This window comes from Anser anser (assembly GCF_964211835.1).
Source record: "Anser anser genome assembly, chromosome: 2".
In the NCBI taxonomy this organism is placed as follows: domain Eukaryota; kingdom Metazoa; phylum Chordata; class Aves; order Anseriformes; family Anatidae; genus Anser; species Anser anser.
Window position 1 is genome coordinate 95,367,471 of NC_139721.1, and position 19,883 is coordinate 95,387,353.

Genomic DNA, 19,883 nt, shown 5'->3' on the forward strand with positions numbered 1-19,883 from the left:
ACCCATCGTCATTACCACTGACAAATTTTTGAAAACACAGACTCATTGCCATGAGTCTATCTTGTAACTGGGAATTTTATTTGCATGCAATCCTGTCTTTCAATACAATCACTTTTCCTGTGTCTGATTATTCTGATGAGAGAGCCCTCATTAGAAATAGGGGACAAAACAACCCAAGTGCAGGCATGAACAATAGGAGGTGCTGACTGATGCTTCACTTTTCATTCTGCCCTGAAATCTTGTACACAAATGTGAGGTTTTTGTAATGTGGCTCAATGTGGTTACTCCAAAGTCATCTGGGGCCTGGCCACCAAGGCTTGGCCTCACCACAGACAAAGAGATGCTTTCTGAGGGAGATTCCCCTCTGATGTCCCACAGACAGAGGAACACTTGGGCTGAATCAGGGCACCCCTTACAGAAAGAAGTAACTGAGATGAGCTGAATCCTTTGCCTTATGCATTTCCAATCACACTGATAGGGGCCAAGGGTCACTTTCCCTGTGCAAGCCAAACTTTATTGAATGTATTATGAATTAAGAAAGAGCTGCCTATACAAAGTTTCTGCAAAGACAGGGGACTTATATAAAAGTGACAGAAATGGCATAAGCACATGCTTATATAGTGAGATCCAGCACTCACCTCTAGCTTAGTTCTTCAGCGACTTACAACTTTGGAAGTTCTCTGAATCATCAGCCTGGGTAATGTGCAGATGATCCATAGGGAAATCTTTCTTCAGGCCATAAGATGGCCTTAGGAGTGGAAAATAAATGTGAAAAAGTTATTTAATTAATATTGATTGGAGTTAGATGTATTGGGAAGTCTTGCATTAGAGGGAGAAATTAAGCTTTTTGTAATGAAAAAGCACTTGGGGACTCCTCTTCATCACCAGCTTATGTAGCAAACAGACAGAAAGCTTGTGTAAGTTGACAGCACCAGTGGGGAAGAGGTAGTTTCCTAACCAAAACTAAACAAAATATGGTTTCTGAAGCTAGGTCTGCAGGACAGCTTTAATCGCTGTTCTCTCTAGAAAACTAGATCTTAAAGATGCAACAAGACAGAGGCAGGAACAATGCTAGAGTGAAACAGGACTTGTTGCAAGTTATTTTCTGACCCTAAGGGTCCCAAGAAACTCTTAACAAGGAACTACATTTGAAAATGGAATTAGGGCAACAGGAATGCACCAAATGAGCAGAGCAGGGTGAACAGCTGAAAGTCCTTTACATGGTATTTATTTAGTGGCAATTCAATACCAAGCAATTTATTCTCAAGCTGCTATTCACCCTGAAGAACAAATATGTTTCTCAGCTGGTTAAAACAGCTGACACAATTTCAAGTCAGTTTGTATCCACTTAATAACCAATAAAGGAGGAGCAAAGGAGAACTACAATCAGACTAATTTAAAGAGAAATGGTTAAGTGCAAAGTGTCTGAGGGATCTTCTCCAAGGAAATGGAATTACTCTTAAGACATGTATTTATGATAAGAGAGGTAGGTATAGGCCAGGAGGACAGGCTAGAAAATAGGATAGCAGGGTAAATATGGGGAAGTTTTCTACTGACAATGTGGTGGGACAGCAGGAAAAAACTTTGTGCCTAGATTGAGCCTATCTAATTTACATAGCTGGCAGATGTACCTGAGTTGAGAAGAATGACTTTCTGGCGGCATGTGGCATTTCCACTGACCTGGTAAAGTTGCCTAGGAGAATATATCCCTTTATCGCAATGAAGTAACGTTTGAGGAATGCAATTGTATTAAGCAGGTGGAAATGTATTTGGGCCCATTTTATTCAATATCTAACTTTCTTATGTGAATTCTGAATTTCCCACAGAGGGAAAAAAAAAAAAGGCAGGGCAGCTATTTTTTTCAGTTGTTTTCCCATAGAAAAATTATAATCTTCCAATATGTTCTAAGCAAGAACTAAGAGTTATATGCACTGTATAACTACTATGCAATAAACTGAAGGTAGAGTGAAGCAAATAGTATAAACAAAACTCTTGGCAAGAGAAACTCATCCTCTTAAGCTGTGTTTCTAGGACAGGCTTAATTACAGTGAATTACTTCTAGAACATTACATCCTGAAGAGGCAACAAGACAGAGGAAAGAAAAAAATGAGAAGCCAGTCTAATGAGAATTTGATTCCAATGTAATTCTGAATAAGGCTAGCTCCTGCAGCCTGGCCCATAACCTTCACATAGCTGGGCTGACTCAAGGGGATGAAATGGCTGGCTTTGATTACTGTAATGAGGGAGAGAGGAAAAAAAAAAATATCTTTCTCTTTCCTAGCTTTGTCAGATTTTTGCAGAGCCTGCCACATCCGGGAGATGTTATTTTCAACTGTACGTTTCTAGGACAATCTTTAGTTGGGAAATCTTCCACCCTGTAGAAAAGGGGAAGGGTAAAATAACAAAAGGAATCAGTTCAAAACTAAGATAACTGCAAAATGGTACTTTCAGTGTGGTTAGAAAAGATGAAGAAACAGCTTTAAAGCTGTTGCTCTCAATAGCATTGGAGTACATGCCAGGATCTCAGTGAAGATCAGTTCTCACAGTACTCACTCCCAGTTTGAAGAAACCTTATGAATTCACGCTACACATGGCAGCAATCAGAAAATCAGATCATTTAGGCAGCACCAACATTCCTTGAGAGAACTACTTTAAGCCGAACTTGTCAATGTGAGTTTGGTTGGTGAGAAAGTTGAAGTCAGGATGGGTCAGCTGAAGTTTCCAGAGTGGTGTCAAACATGAGGACTGAGCAGGTCCAGGCCCACCATGCTCTGCCCTGAAATATCTAGGTGATGTCACTGGAAAGTTATGCTAGTGTTGAGCCAGGTGAGTACTCAGTGAAATCTGATGAAGTGACTATGTGCTGATGATAGAGAACAAAGTTGTGAGATGGGGCCACCTTGATTTGAATTGATTTCTCATTAATGTTTGATAACAGAGGGTACTGATAACAGCTGCAAAAAATATTGCAATGGCAAAGAAATGTTCTCATCGTGTCTCTAATATTCTCAGATATTAAAACCTGTGATGCATGTCTACTATTATTTTAGATAAGCTGAAATGTGTTTCTCTTCACTGGTTGCGACAGTCAAGATACAGATAACATACATTGATATTGACCTTTCACTGCAGGTGAAAACAAGGGAAAGGACCATACTCTTTTCTTGCGCTCTTATAAACAAGTGCACGTAAACAGAAGTGATAACATTTTTTGACTTGTCTCCTAATCCAGAGACCTGCATACAACTGCAAAGACAGAGCTTGCTTAGCTTATCTCCTGTTTGTTTACTGAATGGTTTACCTGGTAGAGGTGGTACTCTCAAGTTCACAGGGACCCATGTTTGAGTTTTTCCGGATTGTGGTGATACAAAGAGCTCTGATGAGGCACAGCGAAATGTGGTGCACATTTTTGATGACTATTATTGAAAAGACTGGGGAAATGCCTGTAAAACTGAATGAAAAATAATTGTAAGGGTGATACTTTCCTGAAGTGAGTTTTCTGGTTAGGCATCGTCCTCTACCAACTCCCAGATTTGCAATGGCACCACCTATCTTTGCTAAAGGAAACAGAGGGCTAAAATCATGGTCAGTCTTCATGTCTGACCTATGCAATTTCCAAAATGTTTATGTAAAAGAGCAAAAGGGAAATGTGGACAAGGAGGGCATGGGACTTGCATACTAAGATACCAGAAGTGTTATAAGAAGTCCAGGGTACCAGATATGCTGGCTGTAAATTATGGGACTAAAGAACTACATTTCACAGAAAATATATCATTCTGGAAATTTTTCAGAAAATTGATTTCTTTTGAGATTCTCAGTGATTCCTACTTCCAACCCCCTGTATTTATTTATACAATAAAAGAATAGCTGAGAGCCAGAGGTGCAAATTTTGCCCTGTCTTACACAAGCCCTGCATTTGTTGTACTCTTCAAGTCACATTGACCTAAGTGGAACTTTGGCCAGTGCCAGGAAGTGTTAGAGATGACTTCACAAATGTGCTCAAAGAATTCATTGACCCAAGGTGAAAACAAAGTCTTGGGGAGATCTAGATAGACCCAACCCCACTGTTTGTATCTCGTGGTGAAGTGCACAATTGCAAAGAATTTATGTCACTTTTTTCTAGCTTCTGATAGCAACCCTTCAATTTGTCTGAGTGACAACATCATTTTTTCAGTGCTGATAATTTTCTGCTTCCCACTTTACTCATTTATCTTTCAAGAGCTGAATTTGCTGATATATTCATAATAGTTTGTCATTCAGTTCCAGATACGAAGTGATGACAGGAACAGTTAGTTAAATTGAAAGGCAGACTTGAGTCTGCAACAGCGGACATTAAATGCTTGCAGTGACACCTTGGAAATTATAAGCCAAAAAAAATAATTGTTAAATATATCTATTTTAAAATCTGATTCAGACCAATTTGTGTGGGAAATTTGGTTTCAAACTTTCATTCTATTCCTCCAGGGTTTCACTGGCTTGCATCAAAGAAGATGTATTTCCTTATGTAAATTTGCGTTCAAACGCAAATGAAAACTGATGTGAAAAGCTGAGTGAACTGAAATGCTGCTGTGTTGCATCTCCAGCACAAGATGCTATTATGGGAAACAGAACTGGTGAGAAAAGAATGCTATCATAAAAGAAAGATTTCAGTACCACAGCCCTTAATTCTGAAAAAAGTAATGCTGACATAAGACTTAAAAATATTTTCCATTGTGAATCAGGTGCCCTGGCCAAGTCTGGAAAGATCTGAATTCTTTTTATATTTTAAAATGAAAAAATGTATTGTTATCAGGACTGAACATAAAAATAGATGCATTTTATTTAATGTGTCAGCACCCACTTCTTTTATAACTATGCAGTATTCTGTGTTTTTTTTCTGACTTGTTAACTAAGTTTCCAGTGCAAATGAGTTACAACTCAAGAACTTGATATTCAAGGTTGCTAAAATTTTGCAATTTCATAGTATATGAATGCACCATCTGTTCTTCCTAATAAGTAGCTATTTTAAAATTATATTTCGTATGGTTTTTACCACTCTTTGACGAAGAGCCTAGGAAACAGTTTAGTAAACTCTGACACACTAGACAGAAATAACTTCAAAAGTATTTTGATTGTTTCCTTCCAAATAAAGGAGTATTCAGTCACATTTTGTTATTCATTCATAAGATGTGTTATTTAGCAGATACTTACATATTTCCAAACTATTGAACTTATTTCCAATAGTTTGTTTAACAGAACTGGTTCATGATTTTCAAGTTAAATCCTTTTTATTAGGTACTGAATTCTTTCAGAACTAAAAATGATGTCTCAAAGTTTAGTTGTCAATGCATTTTTTTTTTCTGAAGTGGATGAAACAGGCCTTTTTCTTTCAGGAACTTCCCCTCTGTCATTTCTTTTCTCTGCGTTCTTTTGCTTCTACTTTCCTCCATTTTCAGTAATGAAATTATTAAATATGGAGAGAAGGAAGCAAAAGAGAAATAATGGTTTAACACAGAAAAGGGAGAACAGTTTTCATCCTGGCTTGCTGTTAAAAATAGACCAGTCTGTTACAATGATCCTCTCTCTGTTGTTGCAATTACTAATGTAGCAACAAAAAGCTTTTTAAGAATAAATGGGAAAAAGCCACTTAATTGTTACTGTGCTTCAAGGGCTCTACTCCTATTTTAGGTGGTCTTGATAATTTTGCTTAAGTAGACTGTGAAGTTCGATTTGGAATAGCTATGCAAAATTAAGCTTTCCACCCAACAGAAAAAATCTCAGGTTTGTGAGAACTGAGAAATATTAAGGGTTCAGTCTTGCTTCCCGCATTTCTCAGCTGGCTGCATCTCTTGTAACCTCTGGGAGGATATCGTCTCTGCTCTGCTGAAGTCTTTGTACTGTGCCCTGCACATCTGATTTGGACTGAGACAGTGAACACATGAAAGCTGTATCCCACTCTGCAAATGCTCTTGCCCGCAGGCCCTTGGGAATGCCCACATCTGACAAAAGCTGCAGGCAGTCCGCCACACCAGCAGTGGGATCTGCTGAGATTGCCATTCAGGGACATCAGAGGACTGAGATCTGTGTGGAGAAATAAATCAAAAGAGCTCAGAGAACTGGAGAACTGAAGCAGGGATGCAGTGTACCCATCTGCTGATTGAGTTGCATTACTACTGGGACCTGGAAATGAAACACTTAGGAAAATTGGGGCATGGAGCATTTATCACTCTTTCTCCAGCTTGTCTGGAATATGTCATTTCCTACTTAGCCTCCCATTTCACAGCTGTGACTTTTTCATCATGCTCTTTTCAAAAGGAAAAAGACTTAACCACCCTCCAGCCCCAAGTGGCCCCCTCTAGCTGGTCTCTCTCTCTCTTCCAGCTGCCCATCTCTTGGTTTTAATGAACTGAAGCCATAACAAAGTCTGAACAACACAAGGGTAATTCAGTACTGAATTTCTTTCAGCAGTACTAATTCTTTTGGCCTTTACAGAGGCATTGAACCAGAAACACACCTCAAATGGGCAGAGGGTAAAAAATGCAAACAAACAAGCTGGGGAAACAAACTGTAAGGTTAAGAAAAGATAACCTAAGCATGTTCTTGGGAAAGTAGAGTGTTTTCTTCCAGCTCAATGCACTCATGGCCAGACAGGTCAGGACTGCTGGTACCGGGTAGCTCACCTATAAAAACAAATATTCCCCTACTATTGAGTGCTACGCTGTTAGCACACAATGCCTTTTCATTTTTTAAGGCTCTTTCCACAACAAGTAAAAATCAGCCTGGTTAATTAACATGTGCATGTCTTTTGTCCTGATTTGTGTTTTGTGTGCCAACATACCCATAAGAAAGCAGGACCTCCAAGAGGGTGTAAGAGCATGTAAGAGAGGGAGAGAGGAGATGAGCGTGTAAAAATGTGTAACAGACAACTCAGTGTGTGTATGTGTGAGACAAAGAGCAAGAAGTTTTTTCTCATCATCAATGTTATGTTAGAAGATTTCTTATTTTTTAAAGAACAGCCAGAATGACACATAATGAAGAAATGAGGGTAACAAGGCATTTCTTTTGTATAACTGATTTCACTGATCTTTTTAAGTCATACTGCTTGTGCATGAGTTAGTCTGAAAATGAAGAGAAATAATAGATAAGACCACAACTCAGAAGCTTCTGGAAAGTGATACACAGGGTGGTCAATTTCCCTACCTTCTGGAAGTTAGACAAGGCAAGCCTGACATGTGTGTGCATCTTATCTGCAGAAAAGATGCCACCAAACACAGAACAAGCTGAGACTTTGCTGCAATGCACTGCCCCGTGAGTGTGCGGCAGCTCTTGGCTCCCAGCAAAGCCAAACACAAGGGGGAAGCTAAAAACTGCCATCTCTTACAGATACTAGTCATAAAATGCAGTGACTTTCAGCTGATTGCTGGCCCAGCACTGTGTTGTTCAAACCAGGCCATCTTTTGGCAGTCCTGTTGCAAGCTGATGGTTTCTAGGATAGGGTCTGGACTCAGATTTCTAAAGGTGAATGTATGTCACAAATGTATGTATGTCATAAATTTAGGTTGATTTCACTGCTGTCCAAAAGAGCAAGCAATGCAATGAACAGCTTTAACATAGACCCACAACACACACAGCTTATGGCTATGGGGTGGTATCTGTGACTTTCCTGATCCAATAGGAAGTTGGGCTGAGAAACCACATTGGATGCTGAGCCTTTATTTGCTGCTGTTACTGCAGGGTATTATCTTTAATCTGCTCACAAGTTTTTGGAGAGAAAGTGTCTCGTTGCCAAGAGAAGCCTCTGTAATCTGCAGAAAATAAAGTGTGAGATGTTCTTGCCTGGGATCATCAACCCAGTCTACTTAATCTGACGAAGAACTATTGGGTTAACAGTTTAATTCATTCTCAGTTCAGCCTGGATCTGACATGGCACCCTGTAAGGAAATTATTTCTAATACCACTGTTTTGTTTCCATTGCACTCCTTACTGCCAAAAGAGGACTTTTCTGGATGTACAGACACAAATTATTGTACGTACATCAGCAGTTTTTTTGGAAAACACCACAACTCTTCACTGGCGATAAAAATCTATGAACTCTCCCACAGGTTTTTTAGGTGAGTCACAAAACCTAGGGAGCTTGAGAGCCAGTCTACATGCAAAATTGGAGGAATAAAATCTTTTTATAACAGTGCAAGTCTACAGCTGAAAAAGGACTCTAGGTTTAGATGCAAGAGGGCTCGTTTACACTACATACAGCATGTCTAAAAGGCACACACTGACCAAGAGAAAACAAGCAACACTGTACAATAGGATAGAAGCTGTTATTGCAAAATGAAATGTAGGATTTTGGTGCACTTGACATTGGTATAAAAAAGTCAAACAGAATGTGGATAATCACTGATGCAAAACAGCCTCTATGGACATACTAATCAAACTAAACTGTCAGTTAAAATAGCTTTTTTTCTTGCAGTGAATGTTTTTTTTTGTTGATAAAGGTGCATATGCTGGAACTGTGACCCCTGCAACATTCCAGTTTTACATGTTGTGTGCTGACTTAGGCCTGCCCAAGCAGGATGAAAAATACAGTTTCTCATATCCAGCCTCAGTTTTCTGCACGGTTGGTTCAGGCAGATGACACCACAAAACTGGTAAGGGTCATAGCAGGGGGAAACTCAGGCACATTTCTCTTCACTGTTTCTCCAGGGTGCATTTGATGTGTATGTCCCAAGCGAGTACAGACTGAAACACAAGGCCTGGTTGAAAGCCCAGCTCTTTCCTCACCTCTTGCTGTCTGAAGCAAGGCTGATGAAATTACTCAGCCGTGCCAATCAGTTGAGCCAGGAGCCTGCTTACCATAAGGACAGCCAAACACAGATATGAGATCTGTCTGGAAGACAACTCCTTACAGCTTCCTCCAGTCAGAAGGCTCAAACCTTAAAATCTTCTTGCTAGGGGAAGTGAGGAGGAGTACTTTTTGATTTTATTTCCCCTCCTATACAACAGTGACCTGATTCTCCATAACAAAATAATTATACTTTGTTGAAATGCTGCCCTGCAGTGAAAGGCAACACCATCAGGAAGATGTGCAGAGCACATACCTAAACACAAGGTCATGCAGAAATACATTTTGTATTTATACATAGTTACACGTGTATATATATGCATTTGCATGCAAAAACTGTTTGTATTAGACCTGGCATTGGTTCACTGAAGGAAAAAGTTCTGTGTCTCAGAACGTTTCTTGCAGTTCTTCTTTAGATTACACCTGGATCAGGACTCAGAGTTTCCCAGCTGTAGCACAAACCTACTAGTGACCAGAGGGCTTTTAAAATATTTAAGGCAGTGTAGCTGAAGTACAGAAATACATCTAGGATCCATATTATTTGCTTTGTTTTTGAAAAGAAAATTAAGGCTTGTTCATCAGAAATGTATTTTGCTCTTTCTGTCAGTCAGCCCAAAAGCAACAATAAGGTTATTTAAAATTTTCCTTGTTTGGGCGTCATCTGTTTGCCAAGGATTCAACCATGTCTCCCTGGCTTGTACATAGTAACAGAGGGGATTCACATGGAAGCACTTAAACTAACTTCATATTTGTTTAGCTTCTGCAACCAGACAATATCACAAGCCCTAAGTATTTATTAGGAACACTGATATGAATATGGTCATTATCCCTCTTGAAGGCACTATTCTTAGTTATTCTTAGTTATTCAGTTACTTTTGCTCTGTAGAAAACTCAGCATAATTTGAACATCAGCTAAGCACATACCTAGCCCACACCGTAAGATGTCACTTGTGCCCTGCAACACAGACACGGTAAGAATGCATATACCTTCTGTTCCAGGCTGGGTTTGTCCTAGCAGAAAATAAGGGCATGAGAAAAAAGGTAGAGGAGAAAAAGAAAGGAGCTGGAACAAGGTGCTGAATAGGAGAACAGAGTTTTGCATAGTTTACACCCTTCCAGGGCCTCCTGACTGCTTTTTTAACTTGCTACTTTTTTTCTCTGAATTGTTGCTATTTCAGCATGAAAGCTCAGCCTGGGCCCTATTAACGTCATTGAGAAATCTTGGCTCTGCTTAAACTTCAAATTCTTCACCAGAGGAATTCCATTCATCTGCAGAAATGACAAAATGTCATCCCCAATCAAGGATACATGTTTCAACAAATGTTAGCAGGAGCATTATCCAATGTAAGAAAGAGAGCCTTGCACACCTTTCTTGTTACTTCATTCTGTTGTGCTGTTTCTAAGAAAACTGTTAACTTTCAACATTGAGCTCAGGTAGTTTGTTGCATGCAGCTGAAAAAATTGCTGCATGTGGTCTTCTAAAAGAAAGCAGCAAATACGTTGCTGGTTTTCCTGCTTTGCCAGAAATTGAGACTTTTCACCACCTAACAGTCAATTCCAATAAATATCATGACAATTTCCTTTCTGCATATATCTAAGACATCAGGGACCTATTCAAAGCTTTCCAGTACTGTTTCATCCCCAGACTACCCTCAGTCTTCTTCTGAATCATACCAGCTATCAAACCCCTCTGTTAATCTCTTTCCAGGTAGTTTGACACTTCCTCCAGTAATTCCCTTCTTCCCCATAGTACCTCAAGACTTACAACAAAGAAATTTCTTCTATTTCCCTTGGGGATGCCTCCCTTCCAGGAAGTTCCCCCAGAAATGCTTTCTTAGCTGGTACAAAACAAACAAACAAACTAAACTAAACACAACCTAGTGGTACAAAAAGAGGGAAGCAGAGGTGTTATTCTTCTGTTTCTGACTTGCAGTGCAAGATGTAGTTGTGGTCAAGTGACTCAGGCATAATTTTGTAAAATCTTCTTTTAGCTAACTTCTGCCTTACAATAATAAAAAAATGAAATAAATTTATTTGTAAAGCACACAACAGCCTTCCAGACAATTTAGTGACCTGGGAAATATTTGTGACTGTCATGTATGACCTCAGCAAAATGCCTTGGGGAAAGCTACCCAAAGCTATTATGCCAGGGCTTGTATAGGTAAAGAGCCATCTCTTTTCTCTGTGTGAGGTCTGAAATGTGTTGACTCAAATGCAGTGATGCAACAGCCTTGAGGAGGAGCAGAAAGCATCCTGCCTGCCTGTGCCTCCCCATTCTCAAAGGGATCACATTCCACTTGGAGATCTGAATCCAGAAAGGCACATAGATACCCTCAGAGTAATGGGGGGGGGGGGGGGGGAGGGCATAGTATAGTAGGTAGGACAGCCTGAAGTTTTATCTTAGCCTTTTGGCATACACCCATCATAATAACTGTTTTGTTTGTTTTTTGTTTGTTTGTTTTTGTTTGTTTGTTTTCCATCTGTGCTGGTTCCAAACTAACACAGATTAGATATATATATAGCTGATTATCTGTCATTGCAATTCATGGCTTATTCTGAATGGGACTTGGTAGCTTATCTGCTGCAGTAAGATCTGCTTAACAGAGTGCTGTAAAGCAATTTTTTCCAGTTCATCTTTTTAGGAGAAACTTGGTATATATTGATAAAACATGATTACATGAGTTGGCATTTAGCTTAGACCCTAACACAGCCAGAGGGCTTCCCTGTAAACCACTGCAGTTTTGTTGGCTCTATGCACAGATCATTCTCAAGGCAAGTAATGAAATATCGGTAATAACAAGAAGCTGGTAACTCAGTCTGAGTTATATTTTATCTGAAAGATTACTGTAAAAGAAGAACATAAACTGTCTCGTATAGTTAGTCCAATCACTCATGTGGTCAGCAGCAAATGTTCATGTAAAGAGATTAAAACAGGCCAGCATACAGATATCTGCCTTGCAAGATACTTCTACCCTCAATGAATTCAGTTTATGGCTAAAGAGCAGGATGTATCTTCCAAGGATTTGGCTTTAGTGAACTACTTTATACTTTTGGCTGTCACAAATTCACAAATTCTGGCATGGCAAGGAGTGCTAGAACTTGGTTATGCTTCTGTGGGAAAAACAAACAAACAAACAAACCAAAACAAACAAACAAACAACAACAACAACAAAAAAACTTTCTGTTTGTCATAAAACTTCTGTTGGGTAAATTGATGTAATATCTGATAGTGTGTCAGGTACAAGCACACCAAGAAGCCTCATTATGGTAATTTAAACATAATTGACCATTTTCCCATATTCTACACACACATCTCCAGTTTAGTTGTCAATTTTTTTTGCAATTTACTGAGTGCATGGTGGGTGCTATAAGTCAATTCATTAGTGTGTACACATGCAGCCGTGTGTGCTACAGTGACTCACAGGTGGAATAACAATCAAACCCAATCATATGGCAAATGGGGTGTAAAACAGAGATGAACAACAGCTGTTCATTTGTACAAAGCCTTTACCTACATGAACCCCCCTATGCCAAGCTGCTATGTCACTGTGCTTGGAGCCTGGTTGCAATGGATGACTCTTGTTTCCTGGGAATGGGAGGCAACAGGGTAGAGTTTACACCTGGGAGATTCTGGAAAAGAGATTGAAGGCGAGCTTGCTGAGGTGAGTGCTCTGCTCTGAAAAAGTATGATTTCTTGTCCTTAGATAACGCTACCCTCAAATGCTCTGGTAGATAACTTATCAAGTATGATAGATATGCCCAGCTAATCATAGCTAGTACAAAGTTTTGTACCAATCATAGTTGGTACAAAGTACAAATATTATATGCTGCTGAGCCATCTCCATTAATTATTATTCACTAACAACTTAGGAGAGGTAGGGTAGGGAGTTGAATGAGAGCCTAGTACAGTGGAAAATACACACTGATGAGCCCTATCCTGACAGACTTAAGTCTGAACATCTAGATGTACATCTTTTTGTTTGTGCAATGCTCTTCTCCCCATTGAGAGGGAAGGAGTGCCAACCTTCCTTAGGTGCTGTTTCTAGGGCCTGTGAAGATGAGACACACACTCAGTAGACCTTTCACTGGTATTATCAGGATATTTCACAGCGGAGCTCATGAAAGAGTTTTGTGTTGGAACAAAGTGAGCACTGCTCTGAGACTGTGTGCTCTCAGGCTAAGTTCTTCCTTGCTGCAGACAAGGAGTGGTGCTGACAAGGTTGTTTTCTGGGCTGCTGAAATGCAGAGTTCTGCCAGTTTGCATAAGAGAAGACCAGCCAGGTCCCTGTCATCACAAACAAGCCAAGCAGTAAATGTTTAATCTCAACAGGGCCCTACAGCATCCACATGCAACGGACAGTTAGAGGCTTCAAAATACTTTCCTAATGTCCTCTGACAAATTAAGACCTATGGTAAAGACTGTGAGCCAGAACAAATAATGTGGCATGTAAAGGGAGAAGAAGAGACCCACAGGATGCCCATGTCCAGGAACAATGATGCAGTAGGAAAATCGTTACTTAAAAGTAACAACAGCCCAAGGAAGCAGCTTGTATCTCACACGTGAGAGACGAAGGCAATCTTCCTTTCCCCAAAGGATCAAGTCAAGAGGATCTTGGCCCTGGATCAAGTGTTTGGCTTAACCCAGACTTCATGAACAAGACATGCTACAAGATTTAACGCTACTTACGTCTACAATACATGCTGCCATGTCAGTATCACACTGAGGACCTCAACACATCTTTTCCCAGTACTTATTTTCAGCATTTCTCTAGTATCCTGCTGAAAGCACTTTTGATTTGAGTACTGGAGATGTAGCAAACCTGGCAGGGCTCAGACTGCCTGGACAATAGGTGAGCAAACAAACCAGCCCTCACAAAGCCACTTCTGTTGGCATTGCATAATCCTAGGAAGCTAATCCAGAGCTAAGCTGACCAATGTGCTGGATCTCTGTCTTCACAGCAGTGCTGTAGGTCTTTGCAGGGCAGTATTTAGTGTCCAACATGGTTTAGCTATATGGCAGCTATACATTCCCAGTCTGTCCCCCTCCCTTTGAACAGGAAAGCTGCCCATGGATTTAGCATTTGGTGGTCATGGCTAATCTTTTCTGCAGTGGATGATCAATACACAGTGCCTAGGAGGCTGTGAAGGGGAAAACTCAAAAGTGCCCCATGAAGGTGTCCCCACCTCACTAGTAGCCCTAGATGATCTACCCTTTTGTTTCCCTTTCAGAAGGGTGATTCTGGAAATGAAGCTTTGCCATGTGCTTATCCCAGGAGGACCTTGCAGCAAGATGCTGACATCCACAATGACCTCCTTTCCACGGTCTTTCCACGTTTTGAGCTTTATCTTCATTGTAATCTGTAAGTGTTCCCTATTTTATTTTCCTTTTTCTGACTTCAGGGATACCTACCATCACACTCCGTGTCTTTACACACAGGAAAAACTAGCTCTGAGAGGAATGAGATTTGTAACTATGCCTCTTCTATTTTCAATAGCTTTTTTTTTTTTTTTTGACCAAAATCAACAAGGACAAAAAATCTGCTGACATCTGGAGAAGTTTGACTGCAGAGTTGGATCTTCATCTCCTACTGGATTGTTTCACTGAGCCCAATGTTTCCATGAGGCTGAAGTTAGGGCAGCTCTACTAGCTCACACCCTCTGTATATCAGATTTACACAATAATAGCTTACAAGCTGGCAAGTGATGATCTTCATTGCAACTGAATTAAATCTGGAGTTTATTAGCATTCTAAATAATTTTATAGGCAATTTCACCTATTTGCCTTTTAAGACGGGTTTTCTTTGCTGTCCATGTACATATCTATTTGAGAACACCTTTATTTCTTAAATGCAGAATCAAAGGCTAGATTTTAAGTTTAAGTGAGCCTTAATGTGGCTGCAAACTCTTCTGACTAAATTTCTCTCTTCAGACAGTGTTTAAATGAACAAGAAAATTAAATCCTTTCAGTCTGGCATCTTCTGCAGTTAAATGCCTCTTCGAAAATTGTACTCTTCCTAATCACAAGACATTTCTATTGCACATGTCAGGAAATAGCCCAGTGGAAGACATCTCATTTTACTTTGTACAGATTTAGCCCTATGCTTACATCTGGATGTTTTGATGACAGAGACAGAATATACAGGCAAAATGTACTACTGTGTCATCTATATGTTGCTGCTTATGACAGTGAAGGATTGTGGATTCAGTATACTTATATAAATATTAAAGAAAAAGTTCAGAGGCTGTTCTAACTTACCATGAAGTCATGCATAGTTACAGCTGCTTCAGAGCATGGGGCTCACTGTGTTGAACCACAGCTACTCTTGCTCTGTCCTGAACTGAGAGGAGGACAGAATATACCATGCTCAGGCGGAGTGAAAGCAAAGCAGAGGGAGATATGGCAGAATCAAAATTCCCCATTGTTTTGCCTTGTTCTGTCCCAGCATGTCCTCATTAACAGCTGATGTTATTTTGTACAGGGCAAGTACAATAAAATGAACCAAGGCTTTCCAAAGTAAGGGAGAATCTGAGTACCATGAAAGGATGTTTCACTGAATCAGCTGCAGACTTCTTCATGCTAAATGCTAAAGCTGCTAAATACCTCTGCATGCCAGGGCTGAAAAAAAAATGTTATTTCATTCAAAGGTCTATCCAGCAATTGGTACTTGCAGCAAACAGTACTTGTCCAACAACATTTCTTGGGACATGGTTTGGCATCCCTTCACATGCTTCATATCTCAGCTGCAGAGAAGCTGAGGATCCACAGACTGCACATCAGGAGGCATTTCTCCAATAAGCTGATTCCAGCTTGTAAGGCAGCTCTCTCCTGAGGAGAGAGATGGCATTTTAAAAGAGTGGGGCTTCAGATAACTCATTAGGAGTCTGCATTGTTAATTCTCATTATTATATTTCTGGGAGCCTGATTTGGGATTAGAACATCATTAAGGTAGGTGCTATATAACAATATATATTCAGGAATACCTATTTACAGCTAGATGCATGAGACAGAATAAAAGGAAGGGAAGAACAGGTCCATGGCCCCCAGACTTGAACCCCAACCTACCTCTCCTACACCTAAGCTCACAGCACTGCCTCTCCAATGTCAGCTAAAACAACATTCCCGTGAGGCACCCCACATCTACAGGGGCAATTTTGTGTTGGAAATAGCTAAGTGTGGCGATGGTTTTCCCAGGACTCATGTGCCATCTGTTGTATAGCCCTGCTCCCGCTGTGTCTCAGCCAGCCAGTTCTGATGAGTAAGTTAACCTGGGGAATGGTATGTACTGTATGCCTAACCACAGTCCTCTTCTGCATCAACACCTTTGACTGATACAATATCCATGAAGAGGAGAGATGCAGTCATAGTTGATACATGTCTTTGTAAAGATACTCAACAAGGATAGTTGGAGGAAAGTCACTATCCTTAAAGGATATCCTTAGGATATCCTTTGTAAAGACACTCAACAAGGAAGCTGGAGGAAATTCACAAGTATTACTCTCTGGTTTTGAGTATGAAGAGAGAAAACAAGTAACCCCTTCTGTGCTGCATTCATGGTCCATCTAGCTTATCGTGGAGTCCCTGCCCATTAACTTCAGCCTTGGCTACAGCACTCCCAGATGACAGTGATGGGCCTGCAAGAGGCTCAAGGACAGAAAGTAAGGGATGGACAACAAACATCAACATTCCACATCTGGCATCAAACCCATGCCTAATTCAACTCCTACTGAGGCCTCTCTGCCTGCTCTTTGGAAGATATCTGTCCGTGACTACTCCACTACAGACTGTTTGAAGGTAAATAGTCAGTAATGTGCAGCTCACTATGTTGACATCTCTCCAGAAGTCTCAAAAAGCAAGGCAGTTTTAACCACATGATATTTCTGGGGAGTATGTACCTTTATTGACATTGAACACAGAGAGAAACCACGGCACAGTGAAAACAGTCACACAATATGTATTTTAAAGGAAGACTGTTTGCCATGATGCTGACTGAAACACACCTTAATTTGCCTGCGATTGACCCAGACCTGTGTAAAATTCTCATAATGATATATTTTTCAAATTATTCTGGAACCAAAAGGTCAGAAGGAGAAGCTGACCACTCAAAAAGCCTGAATGAAAGCTGGAAACCTTTGAAGACAAAAACTGTCTTTCAAAGTCTCTTCACTTTGAAGTGAAAAGGACCTCCTGATCAAGAAATCTTTCTCTGGCCATTTCTAAAAATCTGGCTCCTATTACTTTATAGAAGGGACATTCGCACCTTAGCTGTAAAAGAAGAGTGACATCCTCAGACCACTGGATCCTCCAGGATGTCTCTTCAAGGTGCATGGACTGAGAATAAGTAACGCTTCACTCCATATACATATGGACCCAAGGCTACATTAAATCACAAGTATGACCTTTTTTTATCTTGGCTGCCTGCTTTTTCACATTTTACAGTGACTTTTATTAAAAAAAAAAGTCACAAAACCTGACACATGATCAGTTGTAAATAACTGAGAATTGTTCTGCATAATTACTTTAGAAATATTACTCCTAATAAAAAAAAAAGGGCCCCAGAGAGTCTACAAAATTGATTATATGCTTTCACAGATTCTCTGTAACATATTTAGTATTACACATTCTCTCAAATGCCTTTTTAGTGTACTTTATCCTGACCTGTCAGTTTTGATAATTTACTGGTTCATCCCAAGATCTTTCTTCCACATTTAAATACATATGTGAATTTCCTGGATAAAGACAAATCACTATTAGATCATCATCTATCTCCACATCATGAAAGTAAATTCCGTGACAATGCTAAGCCAGCATTACACGTCCACAAGCCATTAATTCAAAAAGCTTTGAAAAGGTCATTTTTTTAAGCTAATAGTGTAAAACTCACATACTAAAACACTCAGACAGAAAGTTTAGGAAGTGTCTTTTGCAACTTAATTTAAATCCCCTGTAGACTGAAATGTCTGGATAAAGCTCACAAAAGATTAAAGACACTAGAGGACCTGACTTTCTAACCCATTGCATTTTCTATCCTAGTGCAAATCCACACAAATCTTTACCTCTTTGAAGTCACTAGCAAATCTCTTGGTCTTTTCAATGGGACTTACAACTTCAGTTCTGGTAATTACATCAGCCTGCCACTATGGAACCTCACTCCTGGGAAATGTTAATAATATAAAGCTGGCCACTGTCAGATCCTCTTTGTGCTAAAGCTATTGAATTTAAGTAGGTTTTTCTCTGCTTTGTTGAAGACACAAAGATGTTACTGGCTTCACAGATGCACAAATTGTCTCAGAAAGGGACAGTTTGATCTTTTTAACAACAGTTTGAACCCTGATGATACGTTTCAGAGAGCTGGTCATGGCTAGGCAGCCAGGTCTCCCCAGCTTTCAGAGGTGGTTGCTTCAATGGATCTTCCTTCTCCGAGGCAAGGCTATCTTCCACCTGTACTCTCTCTCAGCACATGCCTGTCGTAATCCTCTTCTGAAAATTGCTCTTACCGGCTCCATAGCTTTCCTCTCTCTTCCCCAGGACCTGTGCTGGTGCATGGCAGCTCATTGAACATGTCAGCCTGTGCCCTTCCTTTGCCCTTCACAGACTGCCTCCTCCTGCCACAGTCATGGGAATGCTTCTCCTCTTGCTGTTGACTCTGATGGATCAGAAATACATGAAATAAAAATATGGCTGGATAAGAAAGTAGGTCACCTTTTATCAGAAGCCTTGGCATGCTGATAAATCTTTCTTCTGTGAACCTCCTCAAGTTAATATGTTGCAGGGGCAGGTTGTACTGGCTTAGGAGCTAATGTCTGTCCAGGGTTACTTTCCATCTTACTGCTCTGTGTCCACATCTTGAAAGACATCTTCTCATGGCAGCTTGAAGGGCAAAGAAAAGGAAGTAGAAGATGCAAACTGAGCTGCAAGGAACACACACTGTTGAGTCTGCTTGTTTTGCTGGTTAAGCTTCCAGTCAAAACACTCCATTAATGTGCAAAGCATTGTGCTTTATTTATTTTTTGTTTGTTTATTTGTCTGTTATACTTTTCCATCAATTCAGATATAGACAAAAATGTGCAAAAAAAATATCAAATAACATGAAACAAAATGGTTGACTAAAGATCTGGGTTTTATGGTGGATCACAAGAAAGATCAATTGCAAATACTGAACTCCACAGCATCTGTATCACCAAATGCTTGTCTGAGGTGGAGTTCACTCTAATCCCATTGCTGAAAATTGCCCAAAGGCTCTCTTTTTCAGTAGCAATGTGTTTTCCTAATCAAAACTGCAAGATTTTATGGCCTGGCAGGTTGCTAAAGCAAAAAGCTTCTTGTGCGCTGCAGGCTGCTGTTCCTATTGCTGTTGTCATTTCTTTTCTCTATGGGATGGGGCGGGGGGGTGGAACTGTTGACAGAACAGATGATAAGTAAAAACCTAGATGATGATCTGGGTGTTGACAGATAAGATCAATGCATTTGTTGTCTCAGCCCAGGCGCTGTTTATCCATTACAATGGTGGGCTAATTTCACTGGCAGTCTATGTTAATGCCCTTCCATAAACGAAGACTTAGAAGTTATTACAACTCCACCTGAAAGCCAGTACTGCTCCTCCCTTCCCTTCTTTCTCCCACCAGACCTCCCTCTCCCCACCAGGTGAATGTCAGCTGAAATACCAGAGGCAGCGACTGCATGCTCAAATGTTTGTTTTGACCTAGGTGGATTTGCTCAGAGTATTAATATAGTACAAGTTGAATTAGATCCTCTGTTTGTGAGATTTAATGCATATCACTCCCTAGGCATCAGGAAAAGCATACAGTGATAAACCAGTATAATTTGAGTCTGGAATTAACTCTCAGTTACATATTAGATCCTGTGTTACTCCAACACCTGTGATGACATTACAGTGGATGTAGACTTGTGCTGTTGAAGGTAAAATCTGGCCTGTTTTCTTCTCTCTAATCACAAATGCAGTCTTTTGGGAGCAGCAAATCATTTGCATGTCCGCATGACAAAGAATTATTGCAAAAAAGAGATAATTAAAAGCATAACTTCATAGATCTTGAGTAACTTATTTAG

The 19,883-nt window shown here is 40.1% G+C and overlaps 2 long non-coding RNA genes across 3 annotated transcripts; both read left to right on the forward strand.

Moving 5' to 3' along the window:
* The first annotated feature begins 1,415 nt into the window (after positions 1-1,415).
* Positions 1,416-7,282, forward strand: LOC310895042. The gene is made up of 3 exons (XR_014580402.1): positions 1,416-2,826; positions 4,465-4,613; positions 5,816-7,282. It is a non-coding gene; the product is annotated as an uncharacterized lncRNA (long non-coding RNA).
* Positions 7,283-12,353: 5,071 nt separating this feature from the next.
* On the forward strand, positions 12,354-17,602 carry LOC310895041. 2 transcript variants are annotated; one of them, XR_014580400.1, is made up of 3 exons: positions 12,354-12,480; positions 14,048-14,178; positions 14,314-17,602. It is a non-coding gene; the product is annotated as an uncharacterized lncRNA (long non-coding RNA). The 2 variants fall into 2 exon arrangements; XR_014580401.1 differs by having other exon boundaries at positions 14,347-17,602.
* The last annotated feature ends 2,281 nt before the right edge of the window (positions 17,603-19,883 follow it).